The sequence below is a fragment of the Aythya marila genome (genome assembly GCF_965140915.1).
Source record: "Aythya marila genome assembly, chromosome: 1".
Classification (NCBI taxonomy): Eukaryota; Metazoa; Chordata; class Aves; order Anseriformes; family Anatidae; genus Aythya; species Aythya marila.
The window spans coordinates 77,511,292-77,537,480 of NC_139042.1; the positions used below are offsets into that span (position 1 = coordinate 77,511,292).

At 37.3% G+C, this 26,189-nt stretch overlaps 1 long non-coding RNA gene across 1 annotated transcript in view; it reads right to left on the bottom strand.

Moving 5' to 3' along the window:
- LOC309881001 overlaps window positions 1-26,189 on the bottom strand; it is a 48,884-nt gene that overhangs the window by 20,236 nt on the left and 2,459 nt on the right. The window contains exons 2-3 of the long non-coding RNA XR_014318058.1: window positions 9,555-9,648; window positions 9,312-9,440 (exon numbers count right to left, since the gene is read on the bottom strand). This is a non-coding gene — a long non-coding RNA (uncharacterized lncRNA). The remainder of the gene's footprint in view (window positions 1-9,311; window positions 9,441-9,554; window positions 9,649-26,189) is intronic.

The window sequence follows — 26,189 nt, forward strand, 5'->3', positions numbered from 1 at the left end:
GCCATTGTATCCACATACATGACCAACATCAGCTGTTTTGGTTAAGTCAGTGACGAAGAGGGACCACAACCCCAGAATTCCTGGTTCCAAGTCCTGTATTTAACAGAATATAAAACCTCTTCCCCCAGATACTCACAATATTTGATTAGAAAGTATAAAAATGTGTTACTCCTGCTGTGCTATGTCTATTTGGGACTCATTTAATACATTTTTACTGTCCTACCCCAATTGATCCAGACATAACTGAAATAAAAAGTTATTTAGAAGTAGGTAAATGTTATGTTAAACTAGAAGTATGCCATCAAGATTTTCAATTCCTACTAACCTACACAAAAATGCTGGAGGGGAGTGTTCAGCTTTTTTTGCAAACTATCACTTCTGACTTAGGTTTCTGACCACAAGTCAATGACAGCAGTAATTTCAGTTAGAAATCTGAACAGCGATTTAGAGGAGATGTGATTTTAACTCCTCACCTCCCATACAACTTATCCTAACAGAATGTGTAATGAATGAATGCCTCGCTTCAGGCAAACAGTATGCATTTGTACATGGTGGCTGCGCTTGCAGACTGATGTGCTATCTTAGTACCTTTCTTTCCAGTTAAGGTAAATAACTGAGTAAAAATGCCTATAATCTACACATGAGATTCAAGGAGCTGAAGAATAGGAACCAGTACTACAGCAAATGGAAGGTCCTCAGAGCATTCTGAAATGGGTCCTGAGAAAGAAGTATAGCAGTTTCTTGGAGAATCGCCAACTAGTTTTAGGCTTTGTTATGACTCTTTCTGTAACTGTTTTCCTAAAAACCAAATCACCATAAGAAACAGCATATGAACTCGAAAGTGTAGATTCTGTGTTATGTCTTTTAATGTGCAGTGTTGCCAAGTGAAGTTCAAGAATCCTTTCATAGCCCAGGTTTACAAAGTCTCTCTTCCTGTGGTTCTGTGACTAATGTCCTGCAATAACTAAGGGCACATCACCTAATAGCAGAATGAAAGGACAGTCTTCTTTTTTATTATTTAACCTCTCCTTCCACCCTCCTTTTTCTTTCCTGAAAGCAGCTCCTGCAGAACACCTTTTTAAGTACAGAGTCACTGGAAACAGGCAAATATTTCAAACGTAACTGACCAAAGGTTTCAGTTTTCTGTATATTAAGGAAACCATTTTAAGTTATATTTAAAATATGAACTTAACTTCAGCAGTTTAGCAAAGGGTCTGTAAAGCAATAGTCCTTTTGACAATCTCAGCTGATCTTTTGCCTCTTCCACACTTTAATGGCCACTTACCAGAAATTTAGACAAATGTCTCTGCTTGCTAGCTTGGCGGCTCATAAGGCTCTTTTTTATCCTTGTTATTCTAATAGGACAGTGAGGTCTATGGAAACACTCCATTTACCTCCATACCCCATGCTGGCTAATCACACACCACCCTCACCGGGCTTGGTGTACCATCCATAAAATTGAATGTCCGAAGGAGCCAGCGATGTATTGGCAGAGAAAGGCGATGGTGAACGCAAGGGAGGCTCCTTGTGAAATGGTGTTGCAGCTCTTGCTGCCACCAAAGATGGAAAACATGAGAAAGCCACCTTGGGCTATTGAAGCCAGTTTTTTTTTTTGTCCCTTCACAGTACCTACTGGTTCACAAGCCCTTTGCTGCCTTTGGTAACTCTCTTTTTTGCCTCAGTGTAGAGCCAGCATCACTCCTCAGACATGTTTTAGAGACTGAGGAATTGTACATTCTACATCTCAGGTTTACATCTTCTATTAAGGAAATCTTTAATACCTATGGGTGTTTGGGAAGAGATGAGATCCAGGTGTTAAAAATATTTATGGATCTTACCCATAAGGTCTACATTCTTTATGCTGTCACCTCCAGGACATCTGATCTACAGCCCATGTTCTCCTCAAAGTCACCAACACAGCTCATGACAACAGCTGTTGACAGGCTCTAAATATAAACTTTCTATACATTTGTACATGTCATTCTCACTACTTTTTTTTTTTTTTTTTTTTTTTTTTTTTTTAAGGGAATCTTTTAGAACTATCATTTTATTCATCCAGTAAAAACCATGTTTTCATTTTCTCTTACGTAGTAACAAAGATCTAAATAGCTTTGGATTACTATATTGATTATTATATTTTTTTCCCAATGAGGACTAAACAAAATGTGATTTTTACCCTCTTGTGCTTGTTCATATTTCTCAAGGAATTGGAATGTGAGGTTCCTGCTGTTTAGATGGTATGATGATTAGTGCTGTAATGTTGTAATGAAAAGAAAGAAGGGTTATAGTTTCAGAGGAAGTGAGATGAAGAATTTTGGTCAATTATTTTAAAATGGAAGTTCTTCTAAATAGTTCTGTTTCTCATTAGTTTTATTGTTTAACTCAGTAACTTAAAGGATTTTATTTACTTATTACATGTCATGGTCTAATCATATCACTGGGCAAATTAGGTTAAAAAAAGGTTAAAAAAAATAGTTAATTTTTCATTGTGTGAGCTTCACAGCTTTTTAAGAAAAAAAAATAGATAATATGAATTGCAACAGAAGAGCAACTGACTGTAGAAAAAATACAGGTCAGCACAGGGACACTTTCACATGCTTAAAACAACAAAGGATTACTAATCCAAACATTCTGTCTGCTCTTCAAAACAAAGTTCATATGATCAGACATCCATGCGCACTGTGGTATGTGTCCCCTTCACATTTTTGGCTGTCTCATCAACTGAGCTCAGTAAAGACCTAGGAAAAAATATGAAAATCTCCTTATGCTTCTGATAAGGGTGTTAAATTACCAACATTTCCAGCAATGTTGCACCAGATCTTGTCAGAGCTCATAAAACTAGCTGAGACAGGTCTTATTGGCAGGGAGACGGCAAATTTCCAGCAGCTCCCAGGTGCTGCAGAGCTCAGCAGTGATTGCTGTGCTGGTCTTCCCCTTTGAGCCAAGACCAAGACAGCCTGCAAAGCCCTAGAACTAAACCAGGAATATAATGTTGATTTATTGGCACAATGTAAAACAGAAGTCCTGGCTACAGGTGGTCTTTAAAAATCCTTTCAAGACCTTGGAAGATGTGATGCGTGTAGTGTGATAACTCCCTTGCCCTGCACTGATACCACTTGGGTTTACCTCCCTCTTCTGACCATTGGTGCTCTCTCTGTAGCCACCAGTGAGGGCAGTGGTATGGTTTTGTGGACAGGGCTGGTGGGCAGGAGCTCTGACTTGCGCATGGTCATTCTTTGCATGGTCAGTATGAAAGCATGCTCTTCAACTTTCAGACTGCCTGGAGAATCCCAGCAATGAGAGTATGTGGACAGTATTGTTGAGGACAATAGATAACCTCATTACTTGAGGAGCAGAGCCACTTAAGAGTTTTATGTGTGTTACCCTAAACTTTTGCATATCAAACCTGTTTACTGTTCCACACAATCACTTCAGTACTGTCTTCCTCTTAGAGTTAGGACCTTTAGTTTCTTTCAGACATCTTTTAGAATAGGTGAGGCTAATCATCCCTTGACCATGCTGAAGTTTCTCCCCCCTACAGCCTGGACTTAAGATGTTACAAATCAAATTATATCACAGTATGCACAGTTTGCATTGATATAAATAAGTACAGAATATTCACAATCATAGAAAATGAAGTACTGTTTATCTCCTGACTGCCATATTGGATAATTGAAAAATGTCCAGCTCTACAGTTCCAGCATGGAAAGCAGAAGTTACAAATGATAAATGCTTTTTGTTCTTTAAATTACCTGAGATGGTCTGTTGGTCGCTGTAAGATGGTTACGGTATCTGCAACACTGCATATCAAACTGAAAAGCTGGGGATCAGCAGTCACCAATGCTATACAACTACAATTTTGTGGCCCTATGGGATTCTGGATAGTACAATAAAGCTGTCACTGGTTTAGGAATATGTATTGTCCATTCAGAACTCCAGAGAGGAAAGCTTTGTGGATAGTCTGCGTTGTTGGAACAAGAAATCATTAAAAGAGCTGCTCTTCAAAGCTATACAACTGTTTAAAATGTTACAAAAAATATTGTAAGGTCAACCAGACAGCAAAGTGATTCTGAAATGGTCAAAGGTTAAAAAAAAAAGAAAAGAATTTATTACTGTGATCTGCACTTCATCATCTAGATATCACTACTGGATTCATGGACTGTTGCTGGAAGGTCCCAGAGTAATGTGATAAAAGAAAAAAAGACATGAAAGGTTTGGACTGGAATACAAATCATCCTTCTCTAAGTTATTTTGAGCTGATGTGGAACAAATTGCTACCTGCATTCTATTCAGTCTTACTGATAGCAAACTCATAAAAGAAATAAACAATACAAAAACTAAGTGAAGGAGAATGCTGCTTTCCAGAACTCCTGTCCTTGATCCCTGAAAACACCAGGAATCACTCAACTTCTGTTGCACACAGCCTGATTAAAAGGGTTTCTGTTTTGAAATTTTATTTCACAGCTTTAATGTTTTGAAAATGTTGTTACCCTCAGTTCAAATCTCCAGAGAGCCATTCATCTCTTCCCAAGACAGGCATCTAAGACAGGTCAGCAAATGGTTTTCTGAAGATGATTCTATTAACTATAAAGGGAAAGTAGACTTAGATATCTAACTTTTAGAAGTCTGTAATTAGACAAGATGATTTTCACCCATCAAGCTACTTTTACACACACACTTTTTTTTCTTCCAATTTCGATATAAGATCTCACATTTTATCAGCTGGAAAAAAAACACTACATCCCTGCTAACTGTAATCCTGCATGTATTAAAATGGACTTTATTCTCATTTGAACGAGACTGAGCTTTAAGTTAAACTGTGTTCTACAAAATGAGCCATTCTTGAAGGTCTTTCCTTTTTCACCACCAAATTCCAGAATACTACAGCAGCATTGCTTTCTCTGTATTTCTAGATGTAGCCCATGGAAAAAGTGTCTGAAAACTCATGAGAAACACCATACTTGTCACATTTTCAGCCCAGGTTCAGAGATTTTCAGTTCATGTAGTCCATATACAATTCAAAGAATCATCTCAATATTCAGATGCGTATCCAAACTAAAATGAAATTTCAGCTTCCTGAGATTCATCCATCATTGATGACAATGATGCCATGAAGAAATATCCAAGTATCCCACCAGAGATGAAATACTGAAAATAACCATAGTAAAAACTGCACTTACAGAATTTGCAGCGATGCAAAGCTATGAGCTACCAGGGAGATGAGCAAAGAATGTGGGAGACATTTCCCATTATTCATACCAGGAGCAATACTTTGCTCCTTGCTGCAAGGATACTTCTACAGTACAGCCCACAGAAAGAAGGACAGATCCTCTCCACCCCAAACAACTGCATTTGTCAGGTGAAATTGCCCATCAAACAGCTATACCTCATTCATTTTGTGCTCCCCGCCCTGTTCTCTGTATCTCCCCTTTATTGTGACCCTTTCTGCCAGAGATGTTAGTTTTAAAGCCGGCATGAGATTAATTGCTTAATGCTCCCCTTTCGAGCCTGCCTTCTCTTTATCTATATCCAGCCAAGCTCCACACCAGGATGCGCCAAACCTCCCCTGAGGACGGCAGCTACTCCCCGTAGCCTGTTTGCATAACACTTTGCTTCTCTTTCTCACACGGTCACAATAAGAAGAGGGGCCACATTGTTTCCAGAAATAAAACAGATTACTCTAATCCTGAACCTACTGCAGTGGAAGCATAATAATTCCTCCCCCTCCCCCCCTTTTTTTTTACCACACGTTTCACTGTTTTTAAGGAAGGTAAAATAGCTAGTTATTTGTTTACATATGATTATGGTTTAAGGAACAGTTCTCATCTGCGTTTATTAAGTTGCTTTGTTTTGTTTTGTTTTGACCTGTTTGAACAAACATATCCCCAAAATAAAAAGAAATCAGAAGACTATTTGCTAGCCTCACCAAAACATGCATATTTAGATTTTTCTCTTGCTCTGCATGCTGGCTCTCCAGACAGCCATTACTCAAAGGTAGGTTCACCTTTAGAGGAACAGTTATTACTACATTTTTCCATGAAAGCCTACATTTCCTCTCCTTTCTGATTAACAAGCTAATTGACACCTTCTATGAGGAGGCTTTTCTCCATGCTTGCTTCCCTGTATTTTTACTGTCTGCACAGTACATTGATTTACTTGCATTTCCACTGTCCCTGACATTTCTGACTCCTTCCTTTCAAGCTACTCTGTAATAAAACAGGACAAATGCTACAGTATTGTCTCATTAAAATAGAATAAAATTCTAACGTGGATGTCATTTACAGATCAAATTCACCTCTCTTAGCTTTTTACTACTATAACCTATGCCTCTAGCAACCTACACCTCTGTAAAACAATCATTTACATTTTCCATAACCCATAGGGCCAGGAATGCTCAGAGGGTAATTTATCCCCTGTTGCAATGGGTGTTCAAGGCAGGCAACTTTGGTGGATACTTGCTCCTACCTCATTCATTGAATAAATGCAGAACTTTGATGAAGTGGCTTAAACTTGACATGTAACATTAGGCAGGCTCAAGTTTTATGAGGTGAGATTTACCCAGCGTGTCTGAATATGGTTAAGAACCCATAGTCTTAAAAACCCAGCTGTTGTCAGATCATCTGAAATCATCTTCAAGGGAAATGAGAAGTGCAGGATCCTTTATCACATTTTAAAATGAAAATGAAAGTAATCGCTGAGGAATGAGTTCCCGCTGATTGCAGAATTTTGTTTTCATTTCTGTGTCCTTTTGGAAAGAAAATTGCTCAGCCATTGGAACAATGACTTAGTGTAGCTTTGATTGTGCATCACCTAGCAATATCCTGTTTACATACATAAGAAATACATATACTTATTATGGTGATATGGTGTTGTTGAGTACTGCTCAAGTTTCATGTCTCTTTGAGGAAGGAGAGAAGAAAAAAAACAAGAGTTGTTTTATCTCACCCATATCTACTTCCACATAAAAACTTCATCCTTTCTAGAATGCATTTTAAAATATCAACTCTCCCAGAAGTTGGAAAAAGAAGCATTTAAAAGCAATGTTTTACATGACATGTAGAAACATCAACATTAGTAATAAACATCATTTCAGCTGAAAAGAGCAGCAACCTGCTGGAGCATTAATACAGCTATGATGAACATGAAAGTATGAGATTCAGGAATTACAACTCTGAATGAATTTCATAAGCTTGTTCTAAATGTAAGCTTATTCCTACTTTTGTAGAGTACCATAAACCGGTATAGTTGAGAGTAAGCATTTGATGTGAGTGGAGTCATTTTTATTTGCTATATGCATTTACTGCATTGGGTTTTCTTTATGTCTTCCTCCTTCTGCCTCTCACTCTAGACCTAGACATATGCTATTAACCTCAGTGCCACCCAAAATAGAATTACTTTGACAGCAGGATCCCACTTATGCACTATACTTCACCTACATCCCTATGATAATGTTGGAAAATTCTCTTTTCTCCATCTCTGTTGCTTCTTGACATATGTATGCAAGATTAGAGGGCTAAGAGAAGGAAAATTTCTTCTAGGTAATATTAGTGGGTGTAACTTCTGGATTGTTTGACTAAAGGGAAATTCCTACTTTCAGACCAGCAAGAAGTTAAATCTTTTTTTCCCACCTCCCTTTGGAAAGGAATTCACTAGTTTTAGGTCATAGAGTTTTTATGAGCTTAACTCCTGCATTGGACAGTAGTACAGTATGTAAATACTGAGGGAAGTCTTGTTTCTGGCTCATGCCAGTGATCTCTATATAAACATGAGGAAAAAGATTTTGGAATTAATTTGGCATTACAAGAGGAATCAGTCAGGTGTCAAAAAGACAGCAAATGCCTGCAGTTGCCTCCCAAGTATTGTTTCTGTATTTCTAGCCAGTGGTGAACAATTTTTCAAGCCAGTGCTCTGTCCCCTGGGAATGTGAGTTATCATGAACCTACCTAAAGATCATGAAGTCCCAGACCACTGTAACCATGTTTGTTATCCATGAGGAGGGATTTAGACTTTCTGCTACTCAAAGATAAAAGAGTATTTTTATCAGCTTGTGTGCAGAATTTGTGAAGCATACAGAAAAAGTCCCAGGTCAAAACACTATTTACTTAGTGTTGCAAATGAAGTCCCGCGGCAGTGAAAGGAGCTGTGATATGGCATGTTCATGTTAATATTCCTCTCTTCCCATCATTGTTATGTCTCCAGTGGCATTATGGAGGAAGTTCTCATACCCTTTCTGGGGAATGAGCATAGCTGGGTGCCTCTGTAAAGTGCCTGTACACTAATGCCTGCAGCATGGGAAACCAACAGGAGGAATTAGAAGTGTGTATGCAATTGCAGGGGTAGGATCTCATCTGGAGCACAGAGACATTGTGGGATTGTTCACAAAAATGGAGTGTTGTGATGGATAGATACAGGCTCTCTGGAAGGTGAGAAGAGTGAATTTCCCTATATGCAAGTGGGCAGTGCAGATGCATAGAGCTCTGCTGCGGGATGGTGAAGAGCAAGCTGAGAGCTTGCGGGTCAGGAATTAGTGGGCAGACCAATGTGGTGACATTGTGTGTGTCTGCTATAGACTGCAGTCCCAGACATGAGTACAGACTGGGAGAAGAACTCAGTGAGAGCAGCCCTGCAGAGGAGGACTCGGGGGTTCTGGTGGACGAAAAGCTCGCCATGAGCCAGCAGTGTGCACTTGCAGCCCAGAAGGCCAACTGCATCCTGGGCTGCATCAGCAGACAAGTGGCCAGCAGGTCAAGGGGGGTGATTGTCCCCCTCTGCTCTGCTCTCATGATGCCCCACCTGGAGTACTGTGTCCAGGTCTGGGGCTCCCAGCACAAGAAAGATGTGGGGCTGTTAGAATGAGTCCAGAGGAGGGCTACAAAGATATCGGAGGGCTGGAGCACCTCTCCTATGAAGAAAGGCTGAAAGAGCAGGGAGCATTCAGCCTGGAGAAGAAAAGGCTCTGGGGAGAACTCATTGTAAGCTTTCAATACTTAAAGGGGTCTTATAAAAAGAATGGAGAAGGACTCTTTACATGGGTAGATATTGACAAGATGTCGGGGAATAGTCTTAAACTAAAACAGGGTAGGTTTAGATTAGATATAAGGAATAAATTCTTTACTCAGAGGGTGGTGAGGCACTGGCACAGGTTGCCCAGAGAAGCTGTGGATGCCCTATCCCTGGAGGTGTTCAAGGCCAGGCTGGATGGGGCTTTGGTCTATACACTTCATGTGGCATTATCCATGGATCTGAGCAGGATTCACTCCGACTTTGGACACAGGTGACAGCAGATAACTTTTACAGAGTAGAAGACTTACCATCCATTGGGGCAGAAAGTGATCCATGTTGTTGGTACTTTAAATGATGTCTCATAATTTTCCCCAGTGCCTTTGTATAGATATTGAGAAGAAAGAGTGATTGATGTAGAACCTGGAGGGTCTTCATATCTGTGGTGAGTAAGACAAAGCAGGCCATCAGTACTCTGATTGCATTCTGTACAAAGCATGTTTTCCAGCTCAGTGCTTAACCATTAACTTCCTCAAGGTAAAATAACTACTTACTGCAGTGAATACACTGAATGTTGTAGAAAGACAGAGAAATCTTTAGCTGGGCAAGAGTTGGTCATCCATCACTGCAGTGTGTCTGTTCCAAATCCTGGAGTGGGAAAAAGTGTATAAGGCAGGTAAATGAATAAGTTGATTGTGCACAGACACAAATCAAAACTGGTGGGAATGCAGAGGTGATAGAAAAATGGCACATTGCATCTAAAAAAGTCTTCTAAATTTACATTAATGAGTCTGCATTTTCAAGCTTTTTTTTTTTTTTTTTTTTTTTTTTTTTAATACAGAACTCACTATCTTCTACTGAACTAATGCCTGGGGAAAGAATCTGGCATTCAAAATATAAAAAGCTTATCTTCATTTGTAAAGTTTCTGATTAAACACACTGGAGAAATCATATATATTCAATATAAAATGCATATATTTTAGCACTTCCTTGACTTGCAAGAAGAATTTATAGACTTTAGTATGAAAAGATGGTATAGAAAACTGTCTTAACTATAAAACATAAAAAAGGGGATTTTATATGTTTGGTGGAGGGATAACCACGTCTACTTCAGATACACATATACAGATATACCTATACATACACACAATGACGCATGAAAGTGTTTTTATAGTTAGGTAGTATAACAGTAAGGAACAGTGATCAATGCACCACAAAGACATATAAGTATGCTGCTATTTTTTTTTTAAAGTTAATGGAAAATAAAAAGAAATAATAATAATAATATTAAATTAGACAGATAATTGAAAATGTATCATAAAAATAATATTACTGAAAGGTCAAAATTTTGCAAAAAGAATACTACAAAGTTCTTAGAGCTCTGTAGCTGTGAAGTCCTCCACTGACTGTTGGGAGATAATCAGGAAGAACCTGGATAATCAGGAAGTCTCACATATTTTAGTATGCCAAATGAATAAGCTAGCTTTGGTTTCTACATTCACAGTATATTTTTTAAGGCTACGAAGAATCAGAAAAATTTAGTAGACCATGGAAATGTATCCTCAGAAAGAGATTTAAGAATTTCCAGATTTTAAAATTGTTATTCACCATACTAAAATCTCAGTTACAACTGCTATATTCCTTCCCTTCTGAGCTATTGTGGCCAGAGCTAGTAGGTAATAGTACTGGGTCTGGCTGGGATGGAGTTAACTTTCCCTACAGCAGCCCATACAGTGCTGTGCTAGTGTGTCTGCACTTGGAGCTAGAACAGCACTGGTATCACACTGCTGTTGTGCCTGCTGCTGAGCAGTGCTGGCACCGCATCAGGACTCCCTCCAACCCCACCAGAGCCAGCAGGCTGGGGGTGGGCAAGAGGTGATGAGGAACATACCAGGGCAGCTGACCTAACCCAACCAAAGGGATATCCCATACCATGTGGTGTCACACTCAGCAATAAAAGGTGGAAAAAGGAAGAAGAAGGGAGGGGTGGGCTCTCGTTGTGAAAATGTCTGTCCTCCCAAACAACAGCTACGTGTCTTGAGGCCCTGCGTCAAGGATGTGGTCAAGCACTGCTTGTTGGTGGGATGTAGAGAGTAATTTCTTTCTTCTGCACTTCCACACAGCTAAATTTGTTTTCCCTTTTCCCCTTTCCCTTTTTTCCCTGTATTTAGAATTTTTAATTAATAATAACTTCTCTTTAATAATTATTTTTTTTTCCTTTAATTAAATTATCCTTATCTCAACCCATGAGTTGTTTCTTTCCTTTTCTTCTTCCCTTCCCCTCCTCTTCTGTGGAGGGGGAGTGAGAAGGTGGTTGTGGTGGAGTTCAGCTGCCTAGAAAGGTAAAACCACCACAGTAGTTTAATCTCTTAGCCTATTCCTGATTTCCCAAAACTAATAAACTGATCTACGTAGTATACACCTAATACATTGAATAATCTCATCAGATTTTTCAGCAGCAAGTTCACAAAAACAATTACACCACTGGGATTTATATCACATTACTTTTAGTTTATCAAACCTATACAGATTAACATGTCTCCACACTAAAATTAATCCAAACCGTATCTCAAAACCATGACCGTAGAGTAAAATACATGTATTGTGTAGAGAGTATACTCCCTGTCACAGCATTCTGATTACAGCGTTCCTTGAAATGGCATTTATTTATATTATTTGACAGTCAATATGAAGAGGGATAATAGACAGAAAGTATTTGCAAAGTATTTTATTACAATATTACTCTCCTTTGATGTCTGCCTTTATCTGGAGAATTTAGAATTTCACTTTTAATATTAGTTTAATTAATTGATGGAAAGCTCTTTGTTCTATTATGACATAGCTAAAATTCCCTCAAAGTTATAACGCTGAACTTCATTCTAAAGGGTATTATATTTTCAGTGTTTTTAAATCACACTGGTCTAAAACAAATCTCCAATGAAATATCTGTCTAATCATGTCCTTATAGTTACAGAGAGAAAAACAAAAATAATCCCCACAGTTCCAATGCTTTTCTAGCCAACTATCCCGTTCTTATAAAAATAATTAAACAGTAGAGAAAGCTAGTTTTAATGGGATTTTGGAAATTTTGGTGTTTTTACTAAGACTATCAGAGCCAGTTATTGAAACTGAATTGCTCAATAAATGTGTATTGTATTTACAATAGGATGGTGTGAAAAACACCAGCCATGGAAAGGAACAGTCAGAGTCTACAGAGATCTTATTACAATGTCAAAGCAAAACATCTTTTATGTAAATTATGATAGCATCAAAATATAAATTATGACCTTAATGTGAATGGAGAAACTCTTAATAACTAACATAGAAATCTGGCTTTCTTTGTTTCTGTTGTGCCAGCGTATAGCTTTAATAATTGTTATGTCTATCTTTAAATTGGCATGCAATTACTAGTTCACTGCTTCTGGGACAAATAAGCTCCAGAAAATTACCTGTGATGTTTGAAATCCAGGCTGGGTACTTTAGGAGGCAGACTTGGATCCTTTAGCTCATAACTCTTATTTTATTCTTGCGAGTTGCAGTACAATTCAGCAGTGAGGGTGATAAAAGGAGTGAAACCTTGTATTCCTGAATGCTTTTACTGTTCTTATTGTGTAAAGAAGGTGTGTGTTTAAAGTAAAACATGAACTGGAAGGTTTGCACATAGATGCCAAGGATGTCTGCATAGAACCAAGCATGGCATCACGTTACTATTGGTGCACCTTGTATACATCAGACATGCAATTAATTCAGACAGTGTACAAACTCAAAAAACCTACAGAATAAATTACTGGAGTCAATCAATTAGAGAATAATAGCATATCTTAAAAAAAAAAAAAAAAAAAAAAAAAAAAACTTCTGACTTTATCTTTACCCTTCCTGCTGTGATGAGATAATTCTGATACTACAGCATTCTCAGCACCTCAGAGTGACATCTCGCAGAGACATCTGTAATAGTTAATGAAACAAATAGGCTTTTTTTTTTTTTTTTTTTTTTTTTTTTTTTTTTTTTTATTGCTTCCCTGAATTGTTGAATTCATGGACACCTCAGTGACCTAAAATCTGTGAATGACAGATTCCAAACTCTGTACAGTGATTGCTTATGATCTGATATGAATAACTTAGAACTTCTGATATGAATAACTTAGAACTAGAAACAGATGTATCTCAAATATGGCATAAAATTGTGTATGATGAATTGTCTAGTTCTGGCAAATTGTGAGATACCAAACTATAAGCCTACATTACCTCTACTTATAGGTAAGCCATTGCTGATATTTTGGGGGATTTAAACACGAATGACTACTACTTTCTTTGTCATTCCAAGGACTCTGCTTCGTAACTAGGCAACCATGCTATAGAGAGTAGTACAAAAGTGTAATTATTTAAATTCCCTAAAAATGTTATAGCTATGTCTCTACATCTTTTTAGAATTTCTCTAAAATGCTGCATAAGCAAACCAGTGACTGGTCTGTGTCTTTGAACTGTATTGTCTATATTGACTATTTTTTCTTCTATTGTGACAGATCTTCATAGCTTACTTCTGCCTTCAGTGCTTGTTAGTAATTACTAGTCTTCCATTCTGCACTTCGTGGGAGTAGATCTAAACCAAAAATATGATCAGTTGTTCTTCTGCCCCAGTGATTCTTTTGTATTGGATGCTGTGAAGCTCAGCTTGATCACTACTCTTTTTCATTGAAGAGGTCATGAGTTGTATTGGCACCACTGGGCTAATGACTCTTAAATCAGTGATTTCTCATTGAAATAGTATTAAGGTCTTTCAGTTTTCTGACTGATTTTGCCACTGGCCAAAATTCGTATTTCAGTGAGCATTTCCGTGGCATATTTGTTGCAAAAGATAAAGAATTGATACTGGCAGGCTGCTGATAGTAGAATTTGTACCTGCTCCTCTACCCTATGAATTTCATTATCGAGCAAACAAAAATTGCCTAAGATCAGTCAGTAGCTCTGGATAGCAGAGGTTTGCAGCTGATATCTGATGAGGAAAGTGCAGAGTGGAGTGAACTTGAATACATGGAATGAATATGGTATGAATGCATCATCAACATTACCCATAGCTTTGTTACTTTTGCTTTGGATTAGACTAATGCAAATCTCTTGAAACTAATACTCCAGTTTACTGCTCAGAAACCTCTGCTGGGGAAGAGTATGGTGCCCACTTATTTCTGCAGATGGACTTGAGAAGAGAGTGACTTTAACTTTTCACTCTGTGCATTCTTATGTAAAAAGTCTGTTCTAATTAAATTCAAAACATTATTTTTTGACATAAAAATTAATCTAATGAATGAATGCAGGTGACATGACTTTTTAAATTACATGAAAATCAAGATTATACAGAACTAAAATTAATTGCTATACACAATTCGCAGTGGATATTAAGCCTTGTGCCTTAGTATTTAAATTCATTTTTGCTCAGAAACAGGGATGAGATCAGTGTGTGTGTGTTCCTGAGTTTGTCCCATTTGCTCTTATGGAATTCCTTTGAAGTGTAGCATTGGCACTGCCAGAGTGAGGATACTGCATCCTGCATCCGGAGTCTAATCCAGCACATCAATTGCTGGTTGCCCAGGCTCCCCCAGTTCCTTTGCTTTTAAAGCAGAGGTATTAGCAGTGCTATTAAATAAGGAAAGGACACTAGTCTGAGATGCCTCTTTACTGTAGTATATACAACATAGGCTGATCAATGACAGTGGTGTGTTTTTTGTTTGTTTGTTTATTTTTTAAAAAAAGAGCAAAAAAAAAAAAAAAAAAAAAAAAAAAAGCTTAGGACACAGTGGTAGTAGTATAAGCTTAGCAAAGTAATTTTTTTTTTAAAGAATCATAACCAGTTCTGCCAACTGCAGCATCCACTCTTCTCATGCTTCTGCTTTATCTGGAAAGCTGTTAGACCCTACATTTAAATGCCAAGGAACAGCAAAAATTGATAACTCTAAGGCTGTACTTCCTAGTACAGACTGAAACTGCAAGTCTGATCATCAGATGTGAAAAAGTCTCCATACCTTCCTCTGAAAATGTAAAAGGGGCAAAAAATAGGAGCAACATTCACAATGACATATTTATCAGTTTTCAAGCCCCTTTACTGTGTCTGATCCATGAAGGTACAATTACAGACAAAAGAGATTTAGATTTTCTGGTAATTTTCAATAAATTGTGCCTGGGAAGAGACAGATGAGGTGGATTTAAGTAAGGTGGATTTAAGTTTGTAGTGGATATTTAGATGATGTTATTTACTTCTTTACGTTTTGCATGTATTCATTTATCATTTTGGCTGGTAGATATCAGAAAGCTAACCCACTCTAATTCCTGTGTACTTAAAGGGAATAAGGGAAATGTTTCCCTATCTTGAAAGTATTTTGAGAATTATCCTACATATTTAAAACTGGTTAAAATATAAAGTTTTCCATATTAGTGCATCCAAGGCTGCCAACTTACTTGTTTATTTTTACTCTTGCAATGTCTTGTGTTTTTTTTTTTTCCCTTGCAAACTTAATTTCTTGATAAATGGGATTGCTTGAAAGCTCTGATACCACTAAATCTAAGTCTCTAGCCCTCAGGTTTGCAGATGAAAGCTTGAAAGCATTAACTGGGGGCTTTCCAAAAGCATAGAGACCAGAAGGGAAACAAATTAGAATGCAGAACTTTAAAAAATGTTTTTGTTTAAAGTCAGTCTCACAATGTTTCAGGCTTTGATCCATGATCTGCATGTTGCAGTGTATACACACAAATAATCTGAGTTAACAGTTTGTGCCTAGGTTTCCTTTATTATGAGTATTTATTCATGTGCATTTCCTATTTGATTTCATTGGCTATTTTGCCTGAATCAGACCATTAGATCATAAACTCTTCAGGCTGGAAATCTAGCAGTCTCTGTAGTCTTTTGACCATATACTTTTTCCATGTCACATAAGTAACAATTTAAGTAATAACCTTAACAAACTTGCCAGAGCTCCTTAGGACCTCTTTCATCTTTCATCTGTATTTAGCTTTCCATTTAAAACTGTACTTCTATTTATGTACGGCAAGATGCTTTGATTTGAATTCTGTGCCAAATCATTCCAGTTTGCCCAGATATGTCAAGACTTCAAATGACTGCAGTCTTACTAATACTGTACACTTTAACTCCTATGCAAACAGGGCCACAATTACTTTAATGCTAAAAAGAAAGAATGAAAATGTGAAGAAAAATATATTGAGTCATACAGAACTGGACCCAAATGGATAAAATGCTACAAAGGTGTAACAACAAGCTAGAAGCTAGATAAGAGTGTAATATTGAACAAGTGCCAGGAGATTCAGGATCTCTTTTTTGTAGGATAGGCTATTTCAAACTGTACCGAGGAACAAAAGTACAAGTATTTGCTTGTGAGAGTGTGCAACAACAGAGCGATGATTCAACCATGGGAGGTCCTGTAATTGGTATAATGGGTACTTCTCTTGACACAGCTTACAAGATCACAGTCATCTTTTCTCCTTTACTCTTCAGCTGCCTGACTGCCAAATTGCCAAATGGCCTAGGCTTACTTCAGCATAGACACTGACTGAGGAACTTAGGAGCACCACCAGTGTTGGAGAGATGGAGACACATCTCTTCCCCCTCAACCCCCCAAATACTAGTCACACCACAGGTGGGCAGACTTTCCCTAAGGAAAAGCCTGCAGTCAGTCTCTGCAGACTGCATAGGGACCTGGAGGGAACTACAGTAGTAAGGTGACTTTCAGGTAAGTGGAGTTCATTTTTCACAAATAGGTGGCAAACGTTTTAAGCAGGAAGTTGATGTGGGTAGTCGTGACCCCTACTGTGTGATTCTAATTCATCTTCATACTGCAATGGCTTTTTGACAATTCAGCCATTCATCTGGCAGGAACATAAGAGAAATGGGCTCTGGAGAATATCCAGCATTACTGAGTTCACCTGATGGATAACAAGAATAATGCTTCAAATGGATAGTGTATGTTTAAAACAAAAAACAATCTTTTGACATGTTTTCAAACTATGCTAAACCAATTTCATTCTCAGGCAGCGTTAAACCAGATGTCACAATCACTCTCAAAGACATATTTCTTCAGGAAGTCTTAAACTATGGCATTTGGTACACAAAGTCTGAGGCCAACCTAGCTCAGAACTTCAGGACAGGCTGTGCTGGGCATCTGATTTATTTTTTCCAAGCATGCGTTGTGTTCTTTTTATGAAGACGGACCTCTTGGATGAATGGAAGATTTCTCCTTCCCTTAGGGCTACTGAGAGTTCTCAAAAAGAAAGAAGGCTGCAGGATGGAGTGAGCAAGCAAGTGAGCAGAGGAGGCCTGCAACTCATGCATGGATTGAAGGACTGCAATGGAGACAAGACAGCAGTCCAGCAGGTTTTGGAGGTGAAGGGAAGAATTTCTTGAGGACTAGAGCAGAAAAAGCAGAATATGTTGCCATTCAGCTAGCTATTCTTACCTGCAAAACACCTTTGACTTGAAAAGGGTGTTCATCTCCCTCTGTAGAAAATGTATTGTTTGTTTTTGTCTTCCTTTTTTTAAAAGCTAGGTGTTTAGATTTTATTTTTTAATCATTTTCCTTTTTTTTTTTTTTTTTCTTCTCCTTTTTTTCTCTCTCTCTCTCCCCCCCTCCCCCTCCATGTAAAGGTGTTGGTATTACATTCATCTTAGTAGGCCTCAGTACTTCTACCTCATTTATCACCAAATAAGGATCCCATCACAAATACATGGCTGATTCCTGACTCAGAGTCAGTAGTTTTGGCCCATGTTTAAAAGAAAGATTTTCCAGAAAAACACAAAAATAGGTTGTCCTAATCATAAGTACTTTTCATACAATGATGCACAGCAAATTACATATGCAAAAAGTTGTTGTTGCATGTTAAAAATCTTTTTGAAATCTGCTTTCTCTTGCATGCTTGTTGTCTATACTCCCTGATTAATATTTTTAAGTCATTGTCACAGCAGTAAATTATTTTCATTCAGTGTTGAGAACTGAAGAACAAGACTCATTATATAAACTGTGAGTTAGTATCAATCCCTCTGTAGGTTGTAGAAAGATTTGAGGTTGATTGTGAGTATAAGAAAAAAGATACAATAAAAAGATAGTATTTTAAAATATAAAGTAGTATGGTAATTATTAGAAATCCATATTGAAATTGCACAATATTAGATCTGCAAAATTTACCTACCTTACCTACTATATCTTTGAACATTACATAAAACTGGATAAGCAAAATGAGGTTGAGCATTCAAAAAGTTTGAACTGGATGATCCCTAAAAAAAGCAGGTTGCTCTCTGTGTCATAAAGATATCAAATACTACACATTAAAATCAAATTTTTACAACTATGGTCATAATCTGCTTTGCTATTCTGTGGTACAAGAAGCAAATATAGCCCTAGTAGGATACATTATCCAATTTTGAGAAGCATGTGGGTTGGGCCCATCAGATCGATTACCAATTAAATTCTGAAGCAAAAGTGGTTTTTAGCTTTTTAAAAGGAATCTTAAAGATTATTTTTTTTTAGGATTTTCTCTTTTAATCCTGTGGGCAAACATCTCATGGATCTGTAGAATTTAAGTGTTTACTCACATAAAGTAACAAAATGCAGACTTGCACAAACAGAACTTTGAGAGAGTTGTCCTGCAAAAAAAATGCTGTTGGCATATCATAAACATATAGATGAACTAATCTCAACAGAGGAAAACAAGAAGCCATTAATTGGTCAATGTTTATATCTTCTTAAAACCACCTGTAAAGCATTCATTGGATTGATTCAGATCTACAGCCACAGTGTATTTCAGGGAAAATCAAGTGAGCAGCTCCTTTCCCCACCCCCTGCTTCCTTGCAGCCTCCCTACAAGAAAAAAAAAAAAAAAAAAAAAAAAGGAAAAAAATCTCATTTAGGTCTGTGTTCCTTGCTGCATGAAGCAGCAAGCATCTTGGCAGTTGCACTGGTATTTTTCTGGCTGCTAAGCTTCAAATAGCACTGAACCTCAGCCATTTTATAAGGCCGGCAGTGATTTGAAAATACCAATGCCTGTAGTTTACATGGAACAAGTCCTGATTTATTGGACCCTACTGAAAATCCATTCACCTGTAACTACTGAGACTAAAGAGATAGGGCAGGCAGTGGGAACTTGTGCATTGATGTACGAAAATTTTTCCACCAGCTTTGTGGAAATTGTGCTTTTTTTTTTTTTTTTTGAAAGAGCTGGGGATAAGTATGTCACTGCTCTTTTCATGAAACAGAATCACTTTTAATTTGTTTTGTTATTACATTTGGATGTAAAATGCTTATCAGTAAAAGATCTGGGTGCACATCACAAAACTTAGATCAGAATTAGGCAACCATTTCTGTGACAACCCCCACGTAGCACCAAAATAGCTACTCTGAAAAGGAGTGATACGAGGCAGATGATTAAATGTCAGTGAATTCTAAAGACTGTTTCTACTAGGGAGCACAAAGAAAGTGATCTTGCATTGTGCTCTAAAATGTCTCTACCCTGTAAGCTGATCGGCACAGACTGATGATTCTTATGCTGTGCATTGGCTCTTTGGCTCTCATTTGACACCAGGTGTGTGTGACCACTCGTGTGATTGATGAGTGTGACCTAGGCTGAAGTGGTTACAGTTGGGGCTTATCGTGTGAATGGCCTTCCCTGGGGAATGCTCTGCAGCTGAACCCCTTGCTCTCAGTTTTGGGACCGGGCGTGCTGCAAAGGGGTAAGGGTAAGGCAGGTCTGAGATAATAGGCGTGGAGACAATGCAGGTCCTTAAATTTTACCCAGACTGGAACTGGTAGCCAAAGGAGGGAATGCAGGTGTGAAACACTCTTGTCAATCTTCTTCTTAATGATCTGGGCAAACAGATTTTGGTTAGCAGAAAAAATGACATAAGTGCCTTCACCTGCAGATTACTCAGCTGTGTCACATGTCACCCACGCTTGCCGACGGGTATTAGAATGCTCATTTTCTCATACCTCCTAACTGAGCTTGTACATTAGGCTTGTACAATGCAGCAAATAGTTTCCTAATTGCATTGTATTTACAAAATACTTCTCATTGGCTGCAGTGCATTTCTCAGAATTGCGCATGCTTTCCTAAGAAACATTTGTGAGCTTTATAGCGTGTTATTGTCCTTTTCAGCTTTGAAGCTCCCACTGGTCTTCCCATATATCCCATTCCTGTGATAATTCTTCTCCAGTATTCATAGCTAAGCCACATAAGGGCACTTGGTTTCTGTTCTAGAAGCACTGCATAGCCTGAACAAAATGAAAATCCTCAATGATTCTTTCCAGTGGTCACTTGAATAATCAGAAATGCCTCAAGCACAGAAGACTCCTTATCATGTTGCTCAGTATGCTGAACAAGTGACTACCTTGCTGTATTTTATTCTGCGGACAGGTTCACAGTCTTTTCTCCTACCCAGAAGAAACAACATTCTTAATGCAAGCCACATAATATGCTTGACTGTACACACCTTGTATACATGCTGCTACACTGAAACCAAACGCTGATCCACAGCCTTTTCTGTTCCTGCTATGGTCAGGGATATCACCTGCAGTGCACAGTAACTCCCCTCAGCTAAGAATAATTATCTATTGCCTGAGACCTCGCATATATATAATGGGTCGAGATTTATTAATCCTGCACTTAAGATCAAAAGAAAACATTTTAGTGGCTAAAACATGGTGTGCAAGATCTTTAAAAATATAGGCTGAATATTTCAAAAGTATGTGCTGAAGTTTGGCCCTTTAGGTATCCAGGCAATTCTGTATAAGCTGCTTGGTTTTTAGAAGTAACTGGCAATTTCTTTTTCATTTGTGAATGTTAGTATTACTGACAAGTAGGCCACCTATCTGCAAGTGCCTAAATATGGATTGAGAAAACTAGGCTTTGGCGCCCAGACACAAACACTGCGTATGTGAAGTTTCTATTCATTGTGAAAAATTGTGTGGTGTTTTTTTTCCTTTTTTTTTTTTTTTTTTTTCTCCTCCTCTCTGAGTGTCTGAGTGTAAATTATTTTGCTCCTATGAAATTGCTTTTTCTCCCTTCAACTCAGATGGTTGCAGATATTTCCTACGGAAACCCACACAGAACAAAAGTTTGCAATATTTATTGAGATTCATGCAAATGTCCTGTACTGGCAGAGAAGGCAACCAAACATTTTGTGGTCATAGACTGACAAGCTGGCAAATTTATAGGCCATAATTGAAATCATGTTATGGTCCTGTGAAAAAATAATCATTAAAAAACATTTCTGATGATTTTAAGCTTCAGACTGCCAACAAAAATAAATGCTTCCCCTCCCCCATTTTTTAATGTGGTTGTCTTGTCTTTGGTTTGTTTTAATGATGAAACACAAAAGAGAATATCCCTGTGATTTTTGAAACTCAACATATATTTGATCATTTTTGTCACAACTGAATAACATAAGAGATAATGCAAGGAACACTTCACTGATAGTCCTGACTTTTATATTTTAACAGTTTTAAAATGCCAACTTCTATCATCTTCCCTAAAGTTGCCACAATTTTCAGTCTGTACACTATTTTGGTTAAAGTATGAAAAACAGTGTTGGCAGATCTCAGATTTGCCTTGAGACAGGGTGGATTTTACATTTCCCTCAATTTCCCTTTATTGTAAATACTCTTCAAGCATACTCACTTGCACATTTGCATTTCACATTTCTTTTTTCTGATTCATTTTCATATATTTTCTTATGATTTGTGAAATCATATTTATTCAAACAACACTTAAACACACAGTTAACTTGGCAGTTGTTTCAAGTTATATGTTAGACTAAGTGATGCCATGAATAGGGTTGATTTATATGCTTGAGTTAAAGATGTTCCTGAATTGGGCCTTTTGTCAGTGAAAGAACCACTGTAGATGACTCTGTTCTTTCTATATTCTGCTTTGAATATTTCATACATATCCATTATAGAAAAATGATTTTTTTTTTTTTAATGAAGACCAGCTTATTTAAAAAGAACTAATGTATTGGTATTATCTTCTTCTGCATTAAAGCAGGAAACATTTCTACCATTATGTTGCCTAAGGTTCCATCCCTTATCTTAATCTCATTTGTGTATGGTAACATCTAAAAACAACTTAATATCAGGTTCGATATGCTGTAAGACTTTTCCATTCATAATAGCAACCAGTAGTTTTTTACTGTCTTTTTAACAAACCCGCTTGCATACATTTGACTATGTATGTCTGGCTTCATCAGAATTGTTGCACCAGTTCTGAAATCTATGCTTATTTTGTTCCATGCAATATAGTATCATTTAGTCTTTTGGATTGATTCATTTCTTAACTGACAAGCAAGAAAATCTTATCTGATCTTATTTAACATTTCTACCACCTCTGATTTAATTTTGCATTTGTATGTGACATGTCATGTCTACCTCAGTAAATTATGTAGCAATGGTGAAAACATTTAGCGCTTAACAGTCTGCATGGGTCAATAAAAAATAAAATAAAATAAAATAAAAAAATAAAAAAAAAGCCTGTTAAAACTCTATTCAATAAAGGTGCCAGAAATGATGTGTAAGAGTTGGGTGTATAGATTCCAGGTGAGCAGAGGGATTTCTTGATAACACATAAATGGGGATGGAGAAAATTTGTAATCATTATGATATTTTTATAGAGACTTGTATACATACAGTAATCACCAGCATAAAGAAATAGATTCAAAAAAAAAGGGGGGGGGGGAGCGGGGAGGTATGTTTTGAAACTCTGGGGCTGAAAAATGAATGTAATTTTTTAAAATACAAATAGCCCAAAGTACTACAGAACAGAACATGACATAGTCATAAACAGATAACTCTTCAAATACTTCAAATAGCATTCAATAAGCACCAGTCTACAATGCTAAAATGGTATCTTTCTTCAAAGCTTCAGATCATCAGCTATGTATTAACACTCCATTACTTAATGGATTTTATTACCACACTCCTCTAAACATTTATGCCATTTAGATATGAGTAATATCATCAGGCACTGCAGAAAAATCACAGAACCTTCAGCTGTTATCTCAGGAGGTAAAAAAGTCATTGCAACTTGATGAATTAAAATCCATATTGAATATGAAATACAGCACTTTTAAGTATCTTTTTAAGATTTTAAATCATTAAAAAAAAAAAAAAAAACCAACTTGACTAGCCTTAAATAAAACTACAGAAATGGATTTTTAATTTATATGAGAGGAAAACTTGTGAGACCTCCAGAAGTATTAAAATGCAAACTGGACCTCAGCCATTTCCAGAGATTTCATATTATGTCTTTGGTGTGGGATTCCACCTGGCTTCATTGAAATTATCTAGAAGCAAATTGTAGTCATCCTGTAAGTAATAAACAGCTATTGGTCCAGCTGCAGGGTTGAAAGTTTGTGCAGTGTAGTACCTAGGAAAGTTCAAAGCATATTCTTCCAGTGAATATTCAGTGTCTCTGAAGGAAAAATTAAAAATCCTAAAACCTGGGAACACACAAAAAAATGTTTTCTTTTTTTTTTTTATGTCACTCATAAAGATATTTACATTCCATCTCCATAACAGTTTCCCTAGGACTAAAGCATTTTGGGCATTTAAAAAATATAAGCCTTTAGAGCAGTTTAATTAGTTTTAAAGTATTATTAAGTTAAGGTGCCATAATATTCCTATGTGCATTACATATGTCTGACATTTCCTTTAGAACAAGGAGCATTATAAAATGAGGCAAAGATTCCTTTCTGTATAAATGCATAATACACAAAGCTACCATACTATAATTAATTAAGGCTTTTACTGGCCCACCATCTACAGTAGGACATCTATGATTACACAAAACATTAGTATTAAGCGCCCCACTTGAATTACTTTGGGCAAAAGTAATAAAAATGTAATAGTACATGGTAACAAAACATCCTCAAAAAGAGATGTTTACTTTCTGTTCTAAAGAAAGCCAGCTAAGAATTCAGCCAGGAATTGATGTCAGATTCCTGGTTTAAGATTGGGAACTTCATGTTCAATTATTGTTTGTTACTGAGATACTAAATACATGTTGTTTTGCTGTCTTTGGCTGTCTGTTCTCATTCAGCATTTACATGTACGTTTGTCACCTTCAAATGTTTTTTATCTCATGTAACTTTCGTCGTCTAGAAGACAGGCCTTTAGTCAGAGATAGGCATCTAGGCTTCCTCTCACTGGAGTTGACAGAGAAAATAAAGCACCTGCACAAGGCAATTTATGTCGCTTTTTCTAAAATGAGATGCTTTGGAGTGATAGCTGCCTGTCCACCACAGAGAGAAGGCATGGCTATGTCAGGTTAGATACCTAAATTTTAGAAGTTACTAAGAAGAACCCAACAGCAGTAACTAAAAGGTATGAAAGAGCTTGGTCTTGTTGTTAATTAGTTTGTTCCTGTCTAGTTAGCTCATAGTCTTACTGATGTTTCTACAAATGAAGATACAACACTAAGATATGATATCAATGTGTAGATGAAGGCTCCAAAGCCAGTCCAAACTACATACATTGACACGTACTCATGAAATGGAACATCCTTCACCTTGCTTCTTTGGGCAAGCAAATTTTATCTTTTTCTTATGGCTCAGACGTGATTTCATATCCAGCTGCTCTGACACCAGTACCTGAAGAAATATGAGCTGAAGTTCTCACACTCACACCTCAGTCTCCTTCTCCATGCATGGTTCCCACATTTTCCACATAACAGGGCTCCAAAAAGTTACCAGTATTTAGTACAGGAGGAACAAACACACTTTTTCAGCTTTTCTGCTCATGTCTGCACATCTGGGAATAAGATATCTGTGACACCGCTATTAACAGACCCCCAGAATGTTGGCTATTGCGATGCTATCTCCACAACCATTCTGGGATAGATGGACTCTTGCAATAGCTTCTGCCTGGGAAAATAAAAATATAAAAGTAGCTATAACCTTAGCAATACTTCATCTATTTGTTTGGAATGACAAAGAAAGAGATAAAGGCAATTTAATCTTAGCTTTAAATTTTAATGACTTTCTGAAACACACTATCATTTGGGGTATGCACCCTGTGCTTACCATACATATACATGTATCTATAAAGAACAATCTTTTCACCTCTTTGTCTTTGTTTTGCTAGGCTAAGCTCTTTCAGTCTCTTCTCATAAGACAGACTCTTCATTACCTTTAACTCTCTTTTAGCATTCTCCTGCACCTGCTCTCATTTTCCTCAAATACTGTACTTGAAGGAGCCGAGTACAGCATTTCTGATCATATCTTATGCTTTCTGCTTTTCTACATGTCTCTACTGGAAACACTTCAGTCAGTATATTCTAGGACCATATTTGCCTTTTCACCAAAAGGCCTGGAAACTGTAGAAGTTCTAGACTGTCTCCTTAGAACCTCTTTCACTTCTGTGGCTCTCACCACTGCTTTAAGACACCTTTATGTGAGGAGCCTCGGAGCGTAAAGTACTCAAGACTGGGACCTTGTTTGATACAGAACATATGTGTTTAATTTTATATATGGTATATCGTTTCATCAGCTTCGCTTAGCTTTGTAGGATCTTGGCCTATCTCCCCAGTCTATAAATAAATAATGACAGTTTTATAAATAAACCAGTTTCTAACCAGCTGAAGCTGTGTTATCTTTGTAACTTTTACCAATCAATAGAGCAATGTGAATGACAGGCACAGGTTCTGCAGTTTTAAAAAATCTGGTATAAAAACAAATAGTTACTTGTGGGAACCACATAAATATTTTGATATATTAGCAGAAAATACTTCATATGGAATTTCAGAATATGCCCAAACCGTTTGTATCTATGGTAGGCTGGCAAGCGTTTTTTAGCTGGTGGCTCAATGTTCTCCCAATGTAAATAGATGATCAATCATTCTTTGTTGTTATTGTTTTAAAGAATAGTTTGAAACTTGATTCACAGTGAGTGTTCGTACTGCCTGTTCTTTTTGCTTTCTTATCAATACAAGTTCTAATATTTAAAAACAGTGCATTGTTTTCATCTGGCTGCTAGAGTCTACTTGTTGAGCTCTGTGGTCATTTCTGAAATTCTTGGTTGGTGGGAGAGCGCAGGTGCAAGCCTGCAGAAGAGACAGAAGCTTGGTAGAGGCAGGAAGCAAAGAGCATATCAATCTGTTTAGCAAGCAAGGACAGAAAGCAAAACATTGAAGTGGAGGAAATACGT